Here is a 19178-nt window from a genome sequence, read left to right on the forward strand (position 1 = left end):
ACAATGCTAGCCTCCCTTACAAACTTGTATAAAAGAGTTTTTTTTTTTTTGTTTTTAAAGCCAATGATAAATAAATAAAAAAAGAAAAAAAAAAGAAACTTATGTGAAAGAGTTAAAAATAGACTTAGACACTAAAAAAGAAAGCCCTAATCCAATCCTTAACTGATAAGGTAACCTAACTTGACTAAAAAAGTGAAATAATAAAGAAAACAGACTCAAAATAGGACTTTAACTAAGCTAATGAAGTAAATCCCGTTTTCATACTTTCTACCATATTTTAGGCCCATTAAAGTGGCCCATTGCACAGAAAAACCATGGGATCAAAAGTCCAACACCTATATAACCCAACTCAAAGCTTATTTTCAATTAAATAAGCTCTCTAAGTGACTTATCTACATCACCTTACTAGGGCATTTATGTTCGTTGCACCAGGAAAGGCATAGGATTGATTAGGGTTCATGCAAGTACCAAGAAATTTCTGTTATGGAGCTGAGAACAGTATGCACAAGCAGGGCATTTAAAGAAAGCGAGAAAAGTGAGCTAGAAAAGCATTGGGAGTAGAATAGAAGGAAGAAAAGTAGAGGAAACAATTAGAGTTTAGAGGACAAAGAGGACTGATAGTGAGGCAAGAGAAAGTGATTGAAGAAGAAGAAGAGAAGAGAAGTGCAGATAATTGATTGAAGGAGGAACAGCTCCTTATGGTGATGCAGGAGCACTTTCTTGGATTTTGCCGGATCTGTTTGAGAGTCATGACTGGGAACTGGGCTTGAATTGTGATTTGGGTCTAGTAGGATATATATTTATTGGGAAACAGTTTTCTGTCCGGAGTGTGGCCTACGCCAGCACTCCCATGTGTCTATCTCTCTCCAAAACTGCCCGGAGTGTGGCCTACGCCAGCACTCCCATGTGTCTATCTCTCTCCTCCTTAAAACAAGGGGGCAGAGGTGTCTTTTCACATGGGGAGGAGAGAGATAGACTCATGGGAGTACTGGCATAGGCCACACTCCCGGACAGAGATCTTTTTCTCATTTTTATTTTAATTTTTTTAGATTGGAGTTTTAGATAAGAGTTCGATACTAGGACTCTAGGAAATAGTTTCACATTTCAAGTTTCTTTGTTGCTTTAATTTTCTTATTTAGTTAGTTTTCTAATTTAAGGGTTAGTTTCTATTTGTAGGAGTCTTTTGTTTTTCTTTGTATATGCTTGTAATCTCCATCCATCGTGGGAATAGATTTGAAGAATGAATTGAGTTTTTGTTAGTCGAAGCCTGCGCGGCCTAGAGCAGCTTGGTTGTTGTCCCTTTTCTTCCCTGCGATCTGGTTCCCTTCTCTTCTTGTGCTATTCTTTCATTTATTCTTCTTTATTCTTGTTAAAATAATGTAATCCTACCCGATAGGGGTATTTTTGGTTTTTTCCCCTCTTCTCCCCCCCCCCCCCAGCCGATTCCTAGTTAGTATTCCTAATTAGAATCGGCAAGGGGAGTTTTCCTAGTTCAAGTCTGAATATCTGTGACTCCTTCTATGATAAATAAAAGGCTTGGTGATCCCTATTGATCACTCAAGCATTCAGTTCTAAGTCTGCTAACATGGTATCAAAGCCAATTCTGATATAAAGAGCTGCTTTCTCAGTTTTGTTTGTTTTTGTTTTTTCTTTCCCCTCTCCACGGTTTCTGGTTTTCTCTTCTCCACCACTCTCGGCTCTTCTCTCTCATTCAGGGTGGCAACTATGAGGTGATCTGATGATGATTTAGATGCTGCCCTCAATCCTACCTCATTGAAGACTGAAGATTATTGGTGTGACCTAATTCTGCCGGTAGATCTCCTCCATCCTTGAAGATCGAGTTCTTCCTACACTTGAAGATCGATTCTTGCTTCCTTTTGGAGATTTTTTCTGCTATTATTGTTGCACAGCTTCCCTGTTTGAAGACTGCAGAATTGGATCAAGTACAGTTCAGATCTGACCTGCGACTTCTCCAGACACTTGTTTTTCCTAATTTTGGATCAAATTAGGGTTTCTTATTGGCTCATCAGAAAGAGTTAATTTTTGGAGGACTTCTTCCCCACTGCTTCATCACTATCCCAGAGGGACTCGATTAAACTTGTGGCCTCTTTGCATCAGTTCTCTTGCATCTTCATCATCTACAGCTATTGCGATTTGGGTTTTATTCAAAACCCTAATTGGAGTTTATTTTCCTATTAGCTTTTCCTTTTTGGCTGATTTTTTGGGAGCAATCTGATCTTCATAAGGAGGTGACTCGATTCGAGTTGGAGTTCTTATTGCTGGCTGGATTGTGAGATCTTCTTCACCTTCATCGAATTTAGGTGTCCATGGCTGATTCTGACTTCTCTACTGGTTCAGATGGTTAAGTCACTTTTGGACTTGATGGACAACCTCGACAAGAGTATCTTCCCTTTGTTGTCGCCATCAAACATGCTGGAATTAATTATCTCATGTGGTCCAGATCAACCTATCTCACCATTGCTGGTCGTGGTCTCACTGGACACATTACAGGTACTGCAGTAAAGCCTTCTACCGAAGGTCCTCTTCAGGCTCGATGGATTTCTAATGACTCTTAAGTCATGGCTTTCCTTCTTAACTCTATGCAACCAGGACTGTCTAGTGACTATTTACTTCTAGACACTGTTGCAGAGATATGGCTGGCCGCGAAGGAAACTTATGGACAGGTTGGTAACGATGTTCAGTTTTATGAATTACAAAAAAAAATTCATGAAACCACTCTGAAGGACCTCTCCATCTCCAAGTATTATGCTGTTTTACGAAGTCTATGACAACATCTGGATCATTACACTGATTACCAGCCCACTAATGCTACTGATATTGCTGCCTATCACAAGTATGTTGACAAGATCAGGGTATATGACTTCCTAGCTGGTTTGAATGTGGAATATGATCAGATTCAGGTTCAAGTTCTCAGCCGAATCCCTTTTCCTACTTTGGAACAGTCCTATGCTGTAGTACATACTGAGGAAAATAGGCGGACTGCTATGTTACACACTCCCACCACTGACTGTTCAGCTCTACAAACTGCTGCCACTGCTGTTCCTATATCTAATGGATCCTCTGCTACTAGTGACTCTTCTAAAGGAACTGTGAGGTGTGAGCACTGTAATAAACCTTATCACACTAAGGCCTCTTTTTGGAAACTGCATGGTAAGCCGGCTGACTTTGAAGCTAAGCATGCTGCTCGTGGGAAATCGAGAAACAAAGCCAATCATACTGAGGCTGCCACCACTGCTCCTACTACTAACACTAGTCTACCCAAGGATGAACTTCAGGCATTCCGTCATATGTTACAGACTTCCGCTGCTTCTACTACATCGACTCCTGCCAATACTTCCACCACTTCAGGTTCAAATTTTGCCCATTCAGGTATTTCATATGTTGGTCACTGTGCATCGGTAGTCTCTTCTCCTTGGATCATAGACTCTGGTGCCACTGATCACATGACTGGATCCTCCAGTTTATTTCATCGTTATTCTCCAACTTCTAGGAAAGACAAAGTTCGAGTGGCTGATGGTTCTCTCTCCTCTGTCTCTGGGAAAGGATTTATCAGTTGCTCCCCTTCTATAAATTTATCTTCTGTCTTACATATACCTAATTTTACCACTAATCTTCTATCCATTAGTAGTCTTACCCGTGACCTAAATTACGAAGTAACCTTTTTTCCTTCACACTGTGTTTTCTAGCATCTGCCAACGGGGGCAACGATTGGATGTGGTAAAGTGCATGGTGGATTGTGTTTGCTTGATGATGGATGTCCTTTACCACAACTTCCATCTCCCATTCATCAAAATTCACTAGTCTCTTCTAAACTTTGACAATGGCAGAACCGATTAGGTCATCTCCCTATAAGAACTTTATCATATTTATTTCCAGCATTAGTTAAACAATGTAATAAGGATGAATTTTTTTGCGAGGTCTGTGTTTTGGCCAAACAACATCGTTCAACTTATCCTATTTCTAATAAAAGAAGTTCTCTTTTAATATGGTTCATACTGATGTGTGGGGTCCTAGTCGAAAGCATTTCCTTTTTGACCATCGTTGGTTTGTTTCCTTCATTGACTGTCATTCTAGGAGTACATGGGTGTATTTGATGCATAACAAAAGTGAAGTTTTTTCTTGTTTTTAGAATTTTCACAAGTTGGTTCAGACCCAATACAATGCCACTCAAAATATTGAGGAGCGACAATGGCAAAGAGTATATGGATGGTCAATTCCAACAATACCTTGCTGTCAATGGGATACTCCATCAAACTAGTTGTGTAGATACCCCAGCCCAAAATGGTGTGGCTGAAAGAAAAAACCGCCACCTCTTAGAGGTGGCTCGGGCTCTTATGTTTGCCCGTACTATTCCTCCCCAATATCGGGGAGATGCTGTCCTTATTGTAGCCTATCTTATTAATAGTAGGCCTACCCGAGTCCTTGACTCTCAAACCCAACTGGCATTTTACAAGGCTCTTCAGCCTTTGTGGTTCCCCCAAAAGTCTTTGCTAGGGATACTCGATCCCAAAGCAAACTTGAACCCCGTGGCCTTCGCTGCATTTTGTTGGGATATTCTCCATCCCATAAGGGTTATAAATGTTACTATCCACCCACCCGTCGTACCCTGGTGAGTATGGATGTTGTTTTCCATGAAGCTCTCTCCTATTAACCGACTGCAGATCTTCAGGGGGAGCATTCTAGTGAAGATGTGTTAACTGAGCTTCCTGTTCAGCTCCCTGTTTACAACTAGCCTAACCCTAACCCCCACTCTTCCTACTCCTCCCATACCTTCTAACGAAGACAAAGAGGATCTTACACAGGGGGAGAACTTAGATACTGGTAATGATGAAAATCCTATTCAGGGGTAGTTGACTCTAGTTTAGAAAACCATTGGAGAATTTCAGAGGAGAATTAATGACTCCATCCTCAAAACCTACCAGAGAGGATACTCCAAACACAAGCAGCTTCCATCCACTGCAACACCAGTTCCCATCCAGTTGCCGTCTCTGGAACCGGATCACTTTCCTATTCCAGGTAACATCTCTTCTCCTGAATTGCCTATTTCTCATCGTAAAGGTATTAGGGCTTGCACTCAGCATCTTGTATCTCATGTTGTCTTTTATGAATCCCTTTCTCTATCCTTTCGTGCATTTGTCTCTTCTCTTTCTTCTGTTCGTATTCCCCAGAATTGGCAGGTTGCTCTTATAGTGGTAAAGTGGAAGGCAACAATGATGGAAGAAATGAAAGCCTTACAAAAGAATGATACATGGGAGCTTGTAGTTCTTCCTCCAGGGAAAAGACCAGTTGGATGTGAATGGGTGTTTGTGGTGAAACAGAAGGTAGATGGTATTGTGGATCGATATACAACACGATCGTGGCAAAGGGGTTTACTCAAACTTATGGAATTTACTACCATGAGACCTTTGCACCGGTTGTAAAACTAAACACTATCGGAGTGCTACTATCCTGTACAGTAAATCTGTGATGGGAATTGCAACAGTTAGATGTGAAGAATGCCTTCATCCATGGAGAGCTTGAAGAGGAAGTATATATGGATATTCCACCTGGTTTCTCATGTGATAAGCCCAACGGCAAGGTATGTAAGTTGAAGCGTGCTTTATATGGGTTGAAGCATTTACACCTGTGCATGGTTTGAAAGGTTCCACAACGTTATAGTTTCTGTGGGATATAGCAGAGTAATGTTGACCACGCTCTGTTTATAAAAAGGAATGGTGATAAAATAACCATTCTCATAGTCTGTGGATGACATTGTGGTAACCGGGAATCACACCCCGATACCCCCTTGGGAGGATTCGATGGTTGACTCGAATACCCAATGTATTCGTAGACCACCAGGATCTAGATGCAGTAAATACACGTCACAAGCACAACACAATTTCAAGATAACACGTGTTACATTGATCAGAGTGCAGGGAAAGTAAAGTGCTATAAATTTTATACATATTATTTACATTGGAAGTTCCAACAGCTCGATGTTCCCAAGTTCACGACCATTGAGCCAATACACCACTATTCTAAAATATAAACAGCGGAAATTCATCCAATAAAAAGGATAGTACTAAACAAAAGAAAATAAAAAGATAATGCCGCGTCATCAGTTCCTGTTCTCCAAGTAATTCTTTCTGCCACAAACGCATTCACCTGCAGGATCATCTAAAAAGAGGAAATTTCACAGGGGTGAGCTCCACTGAGCCCAGCAAGTAAAGGATAGACCACACACACAAGCATGCATCCTAAATGCATGGGTTCAATTTTAATATTATATCCACCTAACAAACAAATGCTTAAGTCGGGTTTGTGATACGATAACAACTCGGGAGACTTTCTCGGTTCCTTCTTAACCGCCCCGAGACATAACCTCAACTATTGTAAGGAGCCCATAGTGGTCGTAGGTATGATATACTTTCCCATGGGTAGACCCCGATAATCATAGCCAGGACCCCATCCCGGCGTTCTTCACACTCCTCAGTGACAGGGAGCTATAATCACCCAACACTTGAACCCCTGCTGGTAAGGGTTGTAGCACTAAGGAATGACATTCCTAGCCATATGCAGCCTAAATGGCATAGTACGAGGTGTACAATGCTCCCGCATCCCATACTACGACACATCATACCTCTCGTTCCTCTCGTTTCCAAACCGACTACGACATCTAATCTATCACAAGAATTCATATTGCCAATCATTCCACATCATATCATTCTCAACCACAAGTTATAAACAATGAAATCAATAAATATCATAAATAAAACATGAATTTAAATATGCAAATGATTCCTGACAAATACATCTAAGAACGAAATAAATACTCTTAAACGAAATCAAAGCCTACCCCCACTTACCTTGTTATGAGTTCGATGGTAATGTCGGGTTATGCTCCGTGTCGGTGGTCGGTGCGACTTGATGAGCGAATGGTAAAGTCTTAGGAATGTTTAACTATATCCGGTGTTACAAAGCGTAAAAAACTAGTGTGGAGTCCTAGGGTTACCTCGTGGTAAAGTTGAACAAGGTCTAGGGCCTGTTCACAAGTGAAACAACATCTCAGGTTGATGAGGCAGTCAACCGAGACATCAACCTGAGATGGTAGTGTTTTAAAAACTGAAACAGTTATTCTCTGGTTGATGAACCAGTCAACTGGGATGCCAACCTGAGATGGCAGTGTTTTAAAAATTGAAGTAGCATTATCTGGTTGATGACTCAGTCGACTAGGACATCGACTAGAGATGCACAACAGCCCAAAAATCGTAAGAAAATAGAATTTTAATGGGGTTTTGGGCCGGATTTTCCCCAAATTGTTTGGGGGATATTGTTTACGCGTTCAATTCCATGATGTGGACCTATCTTATGATTTAATTACAGGGGAAGATAGGGTTCTAAGGTTGGGTAAAACCATGGATGTAGTTCTTGCTTCAAATTGGCATAACAACCATCTATGGCTGAAACAAGAATCCAGTGCGTTAAATTAAACATCAAAGATGTTAAAAGGTTAGAAATAAGGCAAACATAGGGTAAGGGTTTCAGTTGGGCTTTATCTTCATAGTAGGATGAATCCTACCATGGATTTCATCCAAACAAACAAAGGATTAGGTTATGGAGCATGGTATAACAAGGATTAAGAGGAACTCAAACTAGGAAGGAGGATTGATAAGAGGATGAACTGATCTTACTTGTTTAGAGCCTTAGATCTTCTTCTCCTTCTTTTCTTCTCTTTTCTCACCTCTCTCAAGCGGCCTTTCTTCCTTTTCTTTTTCTCCTTCTCTTCTTTTCCTTTCTCTTCTTTTCAAACGGTTAGAATAGGAGATAAGAATAAAGTTTAGATTAGTTTTACTTTTATTAAATAATCATTATGTTAGTCGGCTAATAGGTTAGATAAAACTTAATTATTTTAAGTTTTTCTTCTTCTCCTTCTTTTGGTCGGTTAGTGGGGTGTGGATAGATGTTGGTTTTTAATTAATTAGATTAGTGTGGAATGTCTTATTAGATAAGTTTAGGTTGATTTTTATATTAACTAATTATAGGGCAGTTTATGTATCTGAATAGTAAGCTGATTAGGTGTGAGTTTATCTAATACTTAAGATTTAATAATTTACTTATTTTATAATCCAACCAAATACAACTTTCTAGGATTTTGTCTTTTTATAGAATTTTGTCTGTTTATGCCTTAAGCCGATCCTTACACAGATATTTGGATTTTTGTGGGTCCCATGGGTCCTAGAATGTTGGGAAAAACATTCGAAGCCGTTAATCGGGATGCGGCGACAAGATCCCCAACTTAAAACACTGGGCCCCGCGCCTCTAGAGCAAAATCCGCGATGGTACAATTCTCTGGTTGAAGCAGCAATCAACTAGTACATCAATCTGAGAATCCAGTTTTTGTTTTCTCCATGTCGGAACATCCAAAAGTCGATGCGTTACGCAAGCGAACCCACACGGACATAATTAAAATACTAAAAATACCTAATACGTGGTTAGGATCTCTTACCACGAGTTGTACATCCGCATGTGGATCCCACAACTGCACGGGGGAGGTATCTGTCGTTTTACCGAAGAACGGCGGGTTACTACCGGGATTCCTTCTTCATCTTCTACTTGTTCGAACATAAATCAATACTCTATAACGCACTTGATGCCACGACTTCGGGTTCCGGATCTACATTCGGATTCGGGTTAGGGTTCGGATCAAAATATACCAGGCCGTAACATTCTCCCCACCTTACAAAAATTTCGTCCTCGAAATTTGACGTATCCGGAGATCCATATAGGTGAGGATACATTGACCTCCTTTCATCTTTTCGTCACCCAGACTTTCCTTAATTCGATGTGATTACTTTGTCTCGTATTGGTATGACTCTTTTTTTATTTTGATTGAACCACTAAGGTTAACTTCTCTAGTGATCTAAATCAGACCCGGGTTTGGTTGACGTAAAGCTCTACCTGATATAAGAGCCTAAAGGGAAATGAATCCCAAACGTATAATTCAAGAAATCAACTGATCGACCTATCCTCGCGTATTTCACCCACTAATCCATGTTTCTTATGGCTTGGGATTAAAGGGTAAAAGTCTATACTGCCTTGTCTACACGGCTTTTCTTACGAAGGCCGTTGTTATGGTTCTTCAATACCTAACTCAACTTTAGAATGAATTGGAATATTAATGGAATCCCTACTGTTCACTCCCAATAACGAAGGGGACGTTCGGTGACCCATTACTCCACTCATACCTATTGTTGAGCAAGGTCTCGTTAAAAGTCCTTCGATTTTGGTCTCTTTCCGTTCTCGGTTCTTGGCTATACTTGACGCCCGTTATTTAATTTTTAGATTTTGTTATTTACCACCCACTGCTTGGTACACTTTAAACTTACTTGAATTCAGCCTAAAATGTTCTAGTTATCTGGTTCTCGATTATATAACCTTATCGAGACTTATTTTCGTATCTTGGTCTCTCACCGTTCCTTTAGAATCTAGATACCTATTGAAGGTTTTCTAACGTTTATGACTCATACACTTCGTTTAGATTCACAACATACCCAGCAGGAGTGCTAACCACAAATTTGTGTTCCAAGTTCTTCTAGGGCACATTCATCTTATCGCAAAACAGTGGAAACGAAAAGTGTGATGTACCAGAGTTAATTAATACTCGATCAGGTGAGAATGATTTGGATAAGGTACTTGTTCTCATAGCCTGATTTATCTCAGTTCCTTTCGTGGTCAAGGCACAGTCTTGCTCTTGAACTTTATTACTTTGGGACTAGTAAGGTCGAGCAATAGGTGGAACTCACCGTGGTGCACGAAATCTGCAATGGGGACAATCTCTAGACATGTGTTCGGGCAGTTTGCACGTATAGCAGTGGCTAGGTCCAGCAGGCGGATAGACAGGTGTAGTCGGTTGAGGGGACGGAGCAGTTGTTGTTGCTTGGCTTGAGGCATGGCAATTTCTGGATACGTGTCCGGTTTTATTGCATTCATAACATCGGATCGGACCAAAGGGTCGTGGATTATATGCAGACCTAATGGGCTGAGAACTTTCTTGAATTGTAGTTGGTCGAAGGGGCTGAAAAGTTTGACCCATTTCTGGCCTAGTGTCTTGTTGTGGCTGCTCGAGATGGGGGACGTATACTTGTGACCCGTGCTTGGCTTTACGATATGGGCAATCCCTGGACATATGCCCCAACTGGTTGCAGTTGAAACAATAAATGTTCGCACTAGACGGTTGTGATGTAGCTGTGAACCTTGCCAATTGACTGAGTCGATTGTCATCCTTTTCGTTTCTACTATTTTGCGATAAGATGAATATGCCCTAGAAGAACTTGGGACACAAATTTGTGGTTAGCACTCCTGCTGGGTATGTTGTGAATCTAAACGAAGTGTATGAGTCTTAACCATTAAGAAATCTTCGATTCGTATCTAGCTTCTAGAGGGTCGGTGAGAGACCGGGACACGTAATTAAGTCTCGATAAGGTTATATAATCGCGAACCAGATAAATAGAATATTTCAGGCTGAATTCATGTAAGTTTAAAGTGTACCAAGTAGTGGTGATAAATAACAAAATCTAGAAATTAAATAATGGGTGTCAAGTATAGCCAAGAACAACCAAGAACGGAAAGAGACCAAAATCGAAGGATTTTTGACGAGACCTTGCTCAACAATAGGTATGAGTGGAGTAATGGGTCACCGAATGTCCCCTCCGTTATTGGGAGTGAACAATAGTGATTCCATCAATATTCTAATTCATTCTAAAGTTGAGTTGGGTATTAGAAAATCAGAAGTAAAGGGCTTCATAAAAAAAGCCGTACAGACAAGGCAGTATAGACTTTTACCATATAATCCCAAACCATAAGAAACATGGATTAGTGGGTGAAATACGCGAGGATAGGTTGATCGGTCGATTTCTTGGAATATACATTTGGGATTCGTTTCCCTTTAGGCTCTTATATTAAGTGGAGCTTTAGGTCAACCAAACCCGGGCATGATTTAGGTCACTTGAGAATTAAACCTTGGTGGTTCAATCAAAATAAAAAGATTCATAACAATACGAGACAAAAGATACCATGATGTAATCGCATCGAATCAAGGAAAATCTGGGTGACGAAAAGATGAAAAGAAGTCAAGGTATCCTCACCTCTACGGATCCCCGGATACATTAAATTTCGAGGACGAAATTTTTGTAAGGTGGGGAGAATGTTACGGCCTAGCATATTTTGATCCGAATCCTAACCCGAATCCGAATGTAGATCCGGAACCCGAGGTCATAGCACCGTGCACGTTATGGAGTATTGATTTGATGTCCGAACAAGTACAAGATGAAGAAGGAATCCCGGTGGTAACACGCCGCTCGTCGGCAAAACGATAGACACCTCCCCCGTGCGGTTGTGGGATCCACACGTGGATGTAAAACTCGTGGTAAGAGATCCTAACCACGTATTAGGTAATTTTAGTATTTTAACTATGTCCGTGTGGGTTTGCTTGCGGAACGCATCGACTTTTGGATGTTCCGACACGGAGAAAACAAAAACATAATTCTCAGGTTGATGTACTAGTTGATTGTTGCATCAACCAGAGAATTGTACCACCACGGATTTTGCTCTAGAGGCGCGGGGCCCAGTGTTTTGGGTCGGGGATCTCGTTGCCGCATCCCGATTAACGGCTTGGAATGTTTTCCCCAATATTCTAGGACCCATGGGACCCACAAAATCCAAATATCGGCGTAAGGATCGGCTTAAGGCATAAACAAATGAAATTCTATAAAAAGACAAAAACTAGAAAGTTGTATTGGGTTGGATTATAAAATAAGTAAATTATTAAATCTTAAGTATTAGATAAACTAACACCTAATCAACTTACTATTCAGATACATAAACCGCCCTATAATTAGTTAATATAAAAAAATCAACCTAAACTTATCTAATAAGACATTCCATACTAATCTAATTAATTAAAAACCAACATCTATCCACACCCTACTAACCGACTAAAAGAAGGAGAAGAAGAAAAACTTAAAATAATTAAGTTTTATCTAACATATTAGTCGACTAACTAACATAATGATTATTTAATAAAAGTAAAACTAATCTAAACTTTATTCTTATCCCCTATTCTAACCGTTTGAAAAGAAGAGAAAGGAAAAGAAGAGAAGGAGAAGAAGAAAAGGAAGAAAGGCCGATTGAGAGAGGAGAGAAAAGAGAAGAAAAGAAGGAGAAGAAGTTCAAAGACTCTAAACAGGTAAGATCAGTTCATCCTCTTATCAATCCACCTTCCTAGTTTGAGTTCCTCTTAATCCTTGTTAAACCATGCTCCATAACCTAATCCTTTGTTTGTTTGGATGAAATCCATGGTAGGATTCATCCTACTATGAAGATAAAGCCCAACTGAAACCCTAATCCTATGTTTGCCTTATTTCTAACCTATTAACATCTTTGATGTTTGATTTAAGGCACTGGATTCTTGTTTCAGCCATAGATGGTTGTTATGCCAATTTGAAGCAAGAACTACATCCATGGTTATACCCAACCTTAGAACCCTATCTTCCCCTGTAATTAAATCATAAGATGGGTCCACATCATGGAATTGGACGCGTAAACAATATCCCCCGAACAATTTGGGAAAAATCTGGCCCAAAACCCCATTAAGATACTGTTTTCTGTATTTTTGGGGCTGCTGTGCATCTCTATTCGATGTCCTAGTCGACTGGGTCATCAACCAGAGAATGCTACTTCAGTTTTTTAAAACACTGCCATCTCAGGTTGGTATCCCAGTTGACTGGTTCATCCACCAGAGAATAACTATATCAATTTTTAGAACACTGCCATCTCAAGTTGGTGTCCCAGTTGACTGGTTCATCCACTAGAGAATAACTATATCAATTTTTAGAACACTGCCATCTCAAGTTGGTGTCCCAGTTGACTGGTTCATCCACTAGAGAATAACTATATCAATTTTTAGAACACTGCCATCTCAAGTTGGTGTCCCAGTTGACTGGTTCATCAACCAGAGATGCTGTTTCACTCATGAACACGTCTTAGACCTTATCCAACCTTACCACAAGGTAACCCTAGGATTCCACACAAGTTTTTGACACTTCCTAACACCGGATGTGGTTAAACATTCGTAGGACATTATCGTTCGCTCGTCAAATCGCATCGACCACCGACACGGAACATAACCCAACATCACCATCTCGATCATAACTAGGTAAGTGGGGGTAGGCTTTGATTTCTTGTAAGAGTGTTTATTTCATTCTTAGATGTATTTGTCAGGAATCATTTGCATGTTTTATTTATGATATTTATTGATTTCATTGTTTATAACTTATGGTTGTGAATGATATGATGTAGAATGATTGACAATATGAATTCTTGTGATAGATTAGATGCAGTAGTCGGCTTGGAAACGAGAGGTATGGTGTGCTGTAGTATGGGATGCGAGAGCACTGTACACCTCCTACTATGCCATTTGGACTGCATATGGCTAGGAATGTCATTCCTTAGTGCTACAACCTTTACTAGCAGGGGTTTAGGTGTTGGGTAATCATAGCTCCCTGTCACTGAGGAGTGTGAAGGACACCGAGATGGGGTCCTGGCTATGATTATCGGGGTCTACCCATGGGAAGGTATACCATACCAACGACCACTGTGGGCTCACTACAACAGTTGAAGTTACGTCTCGGGGCGGTTAGGTGGATTTAATATTAAAATTGAACCCATGCATTTAGGATGTATGTTTGTGTGTGTGGTCTATCCTTTACTTACTAGGCTCAGTGGAGCTCACCCCTGTGGAATTCCCTCTTTTTTAGATGATCCTGCAGGTGAATGCGTTTATGGCAGAAAGGATTACTTGGAGAACAAGAACTGATAACGTGGCGTTACCTTTTTATTTTCTTTTGTTTACTACTATCCTTTTTGGTGGATGAATTTCTACTGTTTATATTTTAGAATTATTGTGTGTTGGCTCGATGGTCGTGAACTTGAGAACATCGAGCTGTTGGAACTTTCAATGTAAATAATATGTATAAAACTTATAGCACTTTACATTCCCTGCACTCTGATCAATGTAACACGTGTTATCTTGAAATTGTGTTGTGCTTGTGACGTGTACTTACTGCATCTGGATCCTGGTGGTCTCCGAATACATCGGGTATTCGGGTCAGCCATCGAATCCTCCCAGGGGGTGGGTTCGGGGTGTGGCAAAGATGGTATCAGAGAGTCCAATATAGCTGTTTAGCCTCATCTTCCTCCCCTTACGAAGAAGAAAATCCAGTGGGTTGTTTTGAAGACTCATAGAGCTAGTGCCGGTTTGGAACACCACTGGTGACCGAAGCAGCACCCTTGGGGGGATGGTTTCTCGATCCGAGATTAGCAAGTTGAAGACTTCCCTTGGTCGAGAATTAGAAATAAAAGATCTGGGGAAAACTAAAATACTTTCTAGGGATAGAAGTTGCTCGATCCTCTAAAGGCATCTTTCTATCTCAAAGGAGTATATCCTAGATTTTTTGTCGGAGACTAGGATGTTAGGGTGTCATCCTTCTAATACACGTATGGAAGCTACTACACGGCTCATGGAAAAGGAGGGTGAACCGGTTGACAAAGGGGTTATCAGAGGTTGGTGGGAAAGCTTATTTACGTATCTCATACACGGCCAGACATAGCCATTGCCGTGAATATGGTAAATCAATTCATGCATGATCCCTATTCCTTTCATATGGATACTGTTCTTTGAATTCTTCGTTACTTGAAGTCAGCTCCAGGAAAAGGAATTCTCTTGTCTCCTCATGGCCATCTTCGAGTTGAAGCATATACTGATGCTGATTGGGCTGGATCATCTGATAGAAAGTCCATCTCTGGCTATTGCTCATTTGTTGGTGGAAATCTTGTCACATGGCGTAGTAAAAAGCAGAACATAGTGGCAAGGTCTAGTGCTGAAGTAGAATTTTGTGCTATGGCACAGGGCATCTGTGAACTGTTATGGCTTAAAGGTTTATTGCAAGATCTTGGTGCTCCTGTCCGTCTTCCCATGATGTTGTATTGTGACTAAGGCTGCCATTAGCATTGCTCACAATCCGGTTCAACATGATCGTACCAAACATGTGGGGGTTGATAGGCACTTTATCAAAGAGAAGTTGGAAGAAGGGCTAGTCTGTGTTCCTTTTGTGCAGTCTGCTAACCAATTAGCCGATGTATTCACTAAAGGGTTAAGTGGGAAAGTCTTTCATCCTATTTTAGTCAAGTTGGGCATGTTCGATATTTATGCTCCAACTTGAGGGGGAGTGCTAAAATAATGTAATCCTACCTGATAGGGGTATTTTTGGTTTTTCCCTCCTTCCCCCCCCCCCCCCCCAGCCAATTCCTAGTTATTATTCCTAATTGGAATCGGCAAGGGGAGTTTTCCTAGTTGAAGTCTAAATATCTGTAACTCCTTTTATTATAAATAAAAGGCTTGGTGATGCAGATTCATCATCAAATAGGGCTTGTTTCATTGGGAATAAGTGTAGGGTTGGGATATATATATGTTGGGCCTTTGTTCCCAAGGGTTTCTATGCATTAGGCCACTTTAGTGGGCCTGAAATAGGGGTATATAGGTTGCATACGGGATTAGCCCAATATTTAGTTTTTATTTTGTGTTTTTAATTGAACCGTTTTAAATTGGTTGCATCCAATTGGTTCAATTGGTTTAATTTAAGTGAAGTGATCCTATTGGCTAAGAGGTTCTTATATCCTATTGGCTACTAGGGAATCTTCTTTATTTTAAGTAGTTTAAGTTGTTTTTAAGTCATTAGGACTCTATTTTGAGTCTATTTGAGTTTCCTAGTCAGTTTAAGTTGCCTAATAGGTTAGGGATAAGGTTAGGCCATTCCTTTTTAGTGTCTAAGTCTATTTTTGAGTCTTCTATATAAGTTTGTAAGAGAGGCCAGCATTACACACGAATTTGATTAATGAAAAAGCTTTTGTTTGCTGCCATAGCTACTGCTCTGCTCTGTTGAGTGAACCTTGTGAGTAATATCAAGGCTACCTTGTGAGTAATATCAAGGCTACCTTGTGGGTAATATCAAGGTGAAGGGATTGGTGGACTCCGATCGACTCCTTGCATCTTGTAGATCGGGAGGTCCTTCTTCTAGTTCTTCAAAGCTGCTACCATTGAAGATTTAATCTTTCAAGTAGTTTATTAATTCAGCATTTAACCTTCTTCTTCTAATCCTCTAACTTAAGCTCCATCTACTCCTATTATCACCCCTTCCATTAATCCATAGATCCATTAGAACCCTAAAACCCTAAATCCAATTCTGCCCTAAATTGCAGAATTTTGTAACTCATCCAAACCCTAACTTCTTTATACCAAAATAACCCCCTAGACCTGCCCATTAATACCCTATAAACCTCTTTCCTAAAATCTGCCCCTAAACCCTAGATCTCACAAACAGTCCATTTTCATAAGGCCTCTAACCCGAAACCTTAGATTTCCAACTTCATCCAAATTGATCCAAACCTACACCAATAGAATCATAAAATTCTGCACATCATTACCAAATAAAACCCTAAGTCGAAACCCTAACCATAACCCTAATTCTGCCCTAATTAGCCTAAGTTGTCCCAATCGGCCAGCCATGTTAAGAGATCCTATTACCTTGGTTCCTAGTGGGATTACTCCTACCTAGGACTACATTACTTGGTGATCCCTATTGATCACTCAAGCATTCAGTTCTAAGGCTGCTAACAATTCTCTTCCATCTTGTTCTTTCTTCTCTTTACCTGTGCGTTCCAGCTGTGGTGGCAGTCTCGACATTGGGAATTAAACTGTGTGGGGGTTTCTAATGGGGGACAGAATAGGAGAGGGGAAATCTGAGAAGAAATCAGAGGGAGAGGGGGGGGGGGAGAAGAAGCCGTGAGAAGAAGAAGGGTTAGGGGGGGGGGGAGGTCTGCCCACGCACAAACTCAACTTTTTTTCAATTAGTTCTTGCATATCTCTAATGATGGGAATTACATCATATATAAAGAGAAATTAAAGGCACCCAAAATTGAAGACTCTTAATTACTTACTAAAACCAGGCTAACTAAAATAGAAACCCAATAAAACTCAAATTGGAAATTTCCCTTTTTTGTCTAATAACTACCTTAAAATAAAAGATTACATAATAATTTCCCAAATAAAATAAACTTCCTAAAATCCTACTAGATCCAAACACTCAAACTGGACTCGGTTCAACTGGGTTTGGGTCGGTCCAATATAGTACACCAGTTGGGTTGGCCCGGTCCAAGATTGTCCTGCATCAACTGATAATGGGGGACAGAATAGGAGAGGGGAAATCTGAGAAGAAATCAGAGGGGGAGGAGAAGAAGCCGTTCGAAGAAGAAGGGTTGGGGGGGGGGGGAGGTGTACCCACGCACAAAGTCACTTTTTATTCAATTCATTCTTGCATATCTCTAATGATGGGGAATTACATAATATATAAAGAGAAATGAAAGGCACCCAAAATTAAAGACTCTTAATTACTTACTAAAATCAGGCTAACTAAAATAGTAACCCAATAAAACTCAAATTGGAAATTTCTCTTTGTCTAATAACTACCTTAAAATAAAAGATTACATAATAATTTCCCAAATAAAATAAACTTCCTAAAATCCTACTAGATCCAAACACTCAAACTGGACTCGGTTTAACTGGGTTTGTGTCAGTCCGATGTAGTACACCAGTTGGGTCGGCCCAGTCCAAGATTGTCCTGCATAAACTCTCTCGTGGTTAAGAAAAACTTGTCCACAAGTTTTAGAGAAGGAAAGGATCAACAACACTCGGTCGGTGTCCACGAACAACGGCTTTGATGGAGCGATGATCCAGGGCATGTCACGAACATCAACAATCAGTATAGGGATAAAAGGATCGGTCGCTACGATTTGCTGAAGATCATCCATCAACTGTATTTCGTCGATTGGAATCTTGTCATGGGGGTTCAAACTATCATTTAGACCGTCGATCTGTTCTTCGGCTTTGACCTCGATCTGACCGTTGAGTTTATTCTCGATCACAGGGTCATCCTCGTGCTCTTCGACAACCTATGGGGGAATTGGTTCTTCATGCGATTGCGGTGTGGTTACCTTTTGCTTTAATCCTCTCAAAATATGACCTTGGTCAAATGCAATGGCCTTAGAATACAAGTGTTGTTGAGAAGGTCAACGTTGCCACAATGCTCATTCACCCAATCACGGCCCACTTTGATGATGCGCCTTGAGGAGGGAAATATCTGACACCAAGCCTCATCATAGTATGTGGTATGAGCAAATTCGACGAAGTATTGATCAACAAGCTCGTCATAACATATCTCGCCGGTCTTCGACAACATCTCTACTATGGGTTGCGAGTCGAAATTGCTACTTTTCTCATTATCAACAAGGAATATGACACCTTTTCCATTGGGCAATCCCAATCGAGTGGGAAAAATATGGGTTTCCATACCCAAGGTAAAATTGGAAGATGATAATAAAAAAGGATGAATTAGGAAAAAAAAAAAGTAGATGAAAGGGGTAATTCTGGAAAAGGAACATAGGCCTTAAACAACTAAGACGTTAGAAGGGAGGGGGTAATGTTGGAAGCTAATTTAAAAAAAAGCAGTAAACCAAAATATGGAGGGGTAAAGCAGTAAAAGGGGAAAAAAAAAAAAAACAAAGTCTATTAGGAAGGCAAACGTGACCAGGGGAAAAGAGGAATTACCGTTGTCAACTGGGAGTCTGATTCTGTCGAACCAGAGAGGGGGGGACTGCTAGGAAGGCGCTGCTATTGGCGATGAGGGGGAGACCTAGCGATGGAGAAGAACATGGCAAGAAACCAGGAGGTTGAGGCGGAAATCCAGGTATGCCTCTTTTTTTTTTTTTTTTTTTTGTTGAATTTGGTCCTCTCTCGTCTCTCTCTGCGCTCTTCTTCACTCTTTTTTTTTTAATTTTTTCTTGGCTCTGGCGGAAACAAGAAGGGGGGGGGTGGTGGGTTGGGGGTTTTGATAATGGAAACGAAGAAGATGGGATTAGGGGTTTGTTGGTGGGAATTGCAGGGGATTTTTTTTTGTTTTCTTTAATGTGTATTTCGCTGTTTCAGTGAGGTAGAAGGGGAAATGAGAGCTGGGGTTGGGATTTCAGTGGATGTGGGTTGTTGTGGAGGATGAGAGAGAGTTCTGGTT

General features: G+C 40.6%; 1 protein-coding gene across 1 annotated transcript in view; it reads left to right on the forward strand.

Annotated features, from left to right (window-relative positions):
- The window catches only part of LOC122646417 (proline--tRNA ligase, cytoplasmic), a 56191-nt gene that overhangs the window by 31410 nt on the left and 5603 nt on the right, over positions 1 to 19178 (forward strand). The gene's annotated exons all lie outside the window — the stretch shown is intronic.

The sequence above is a fragment of the Telopea speciosissima genome, chromosome 11 (assembly GCF_018873765.1).
Source record: "Telopea speciosissima isolate NSW1024214 ecotype Mountain lineage chromosome 11, Tspe_v1, whole genome shotgun sequence".
Lineage (NCBI taxonomy): Eukaryota > Viridiplantae > Streptophyta > Magnoliopsida > Proteales > Proteaceae > Telopea > Telopea speciosissima.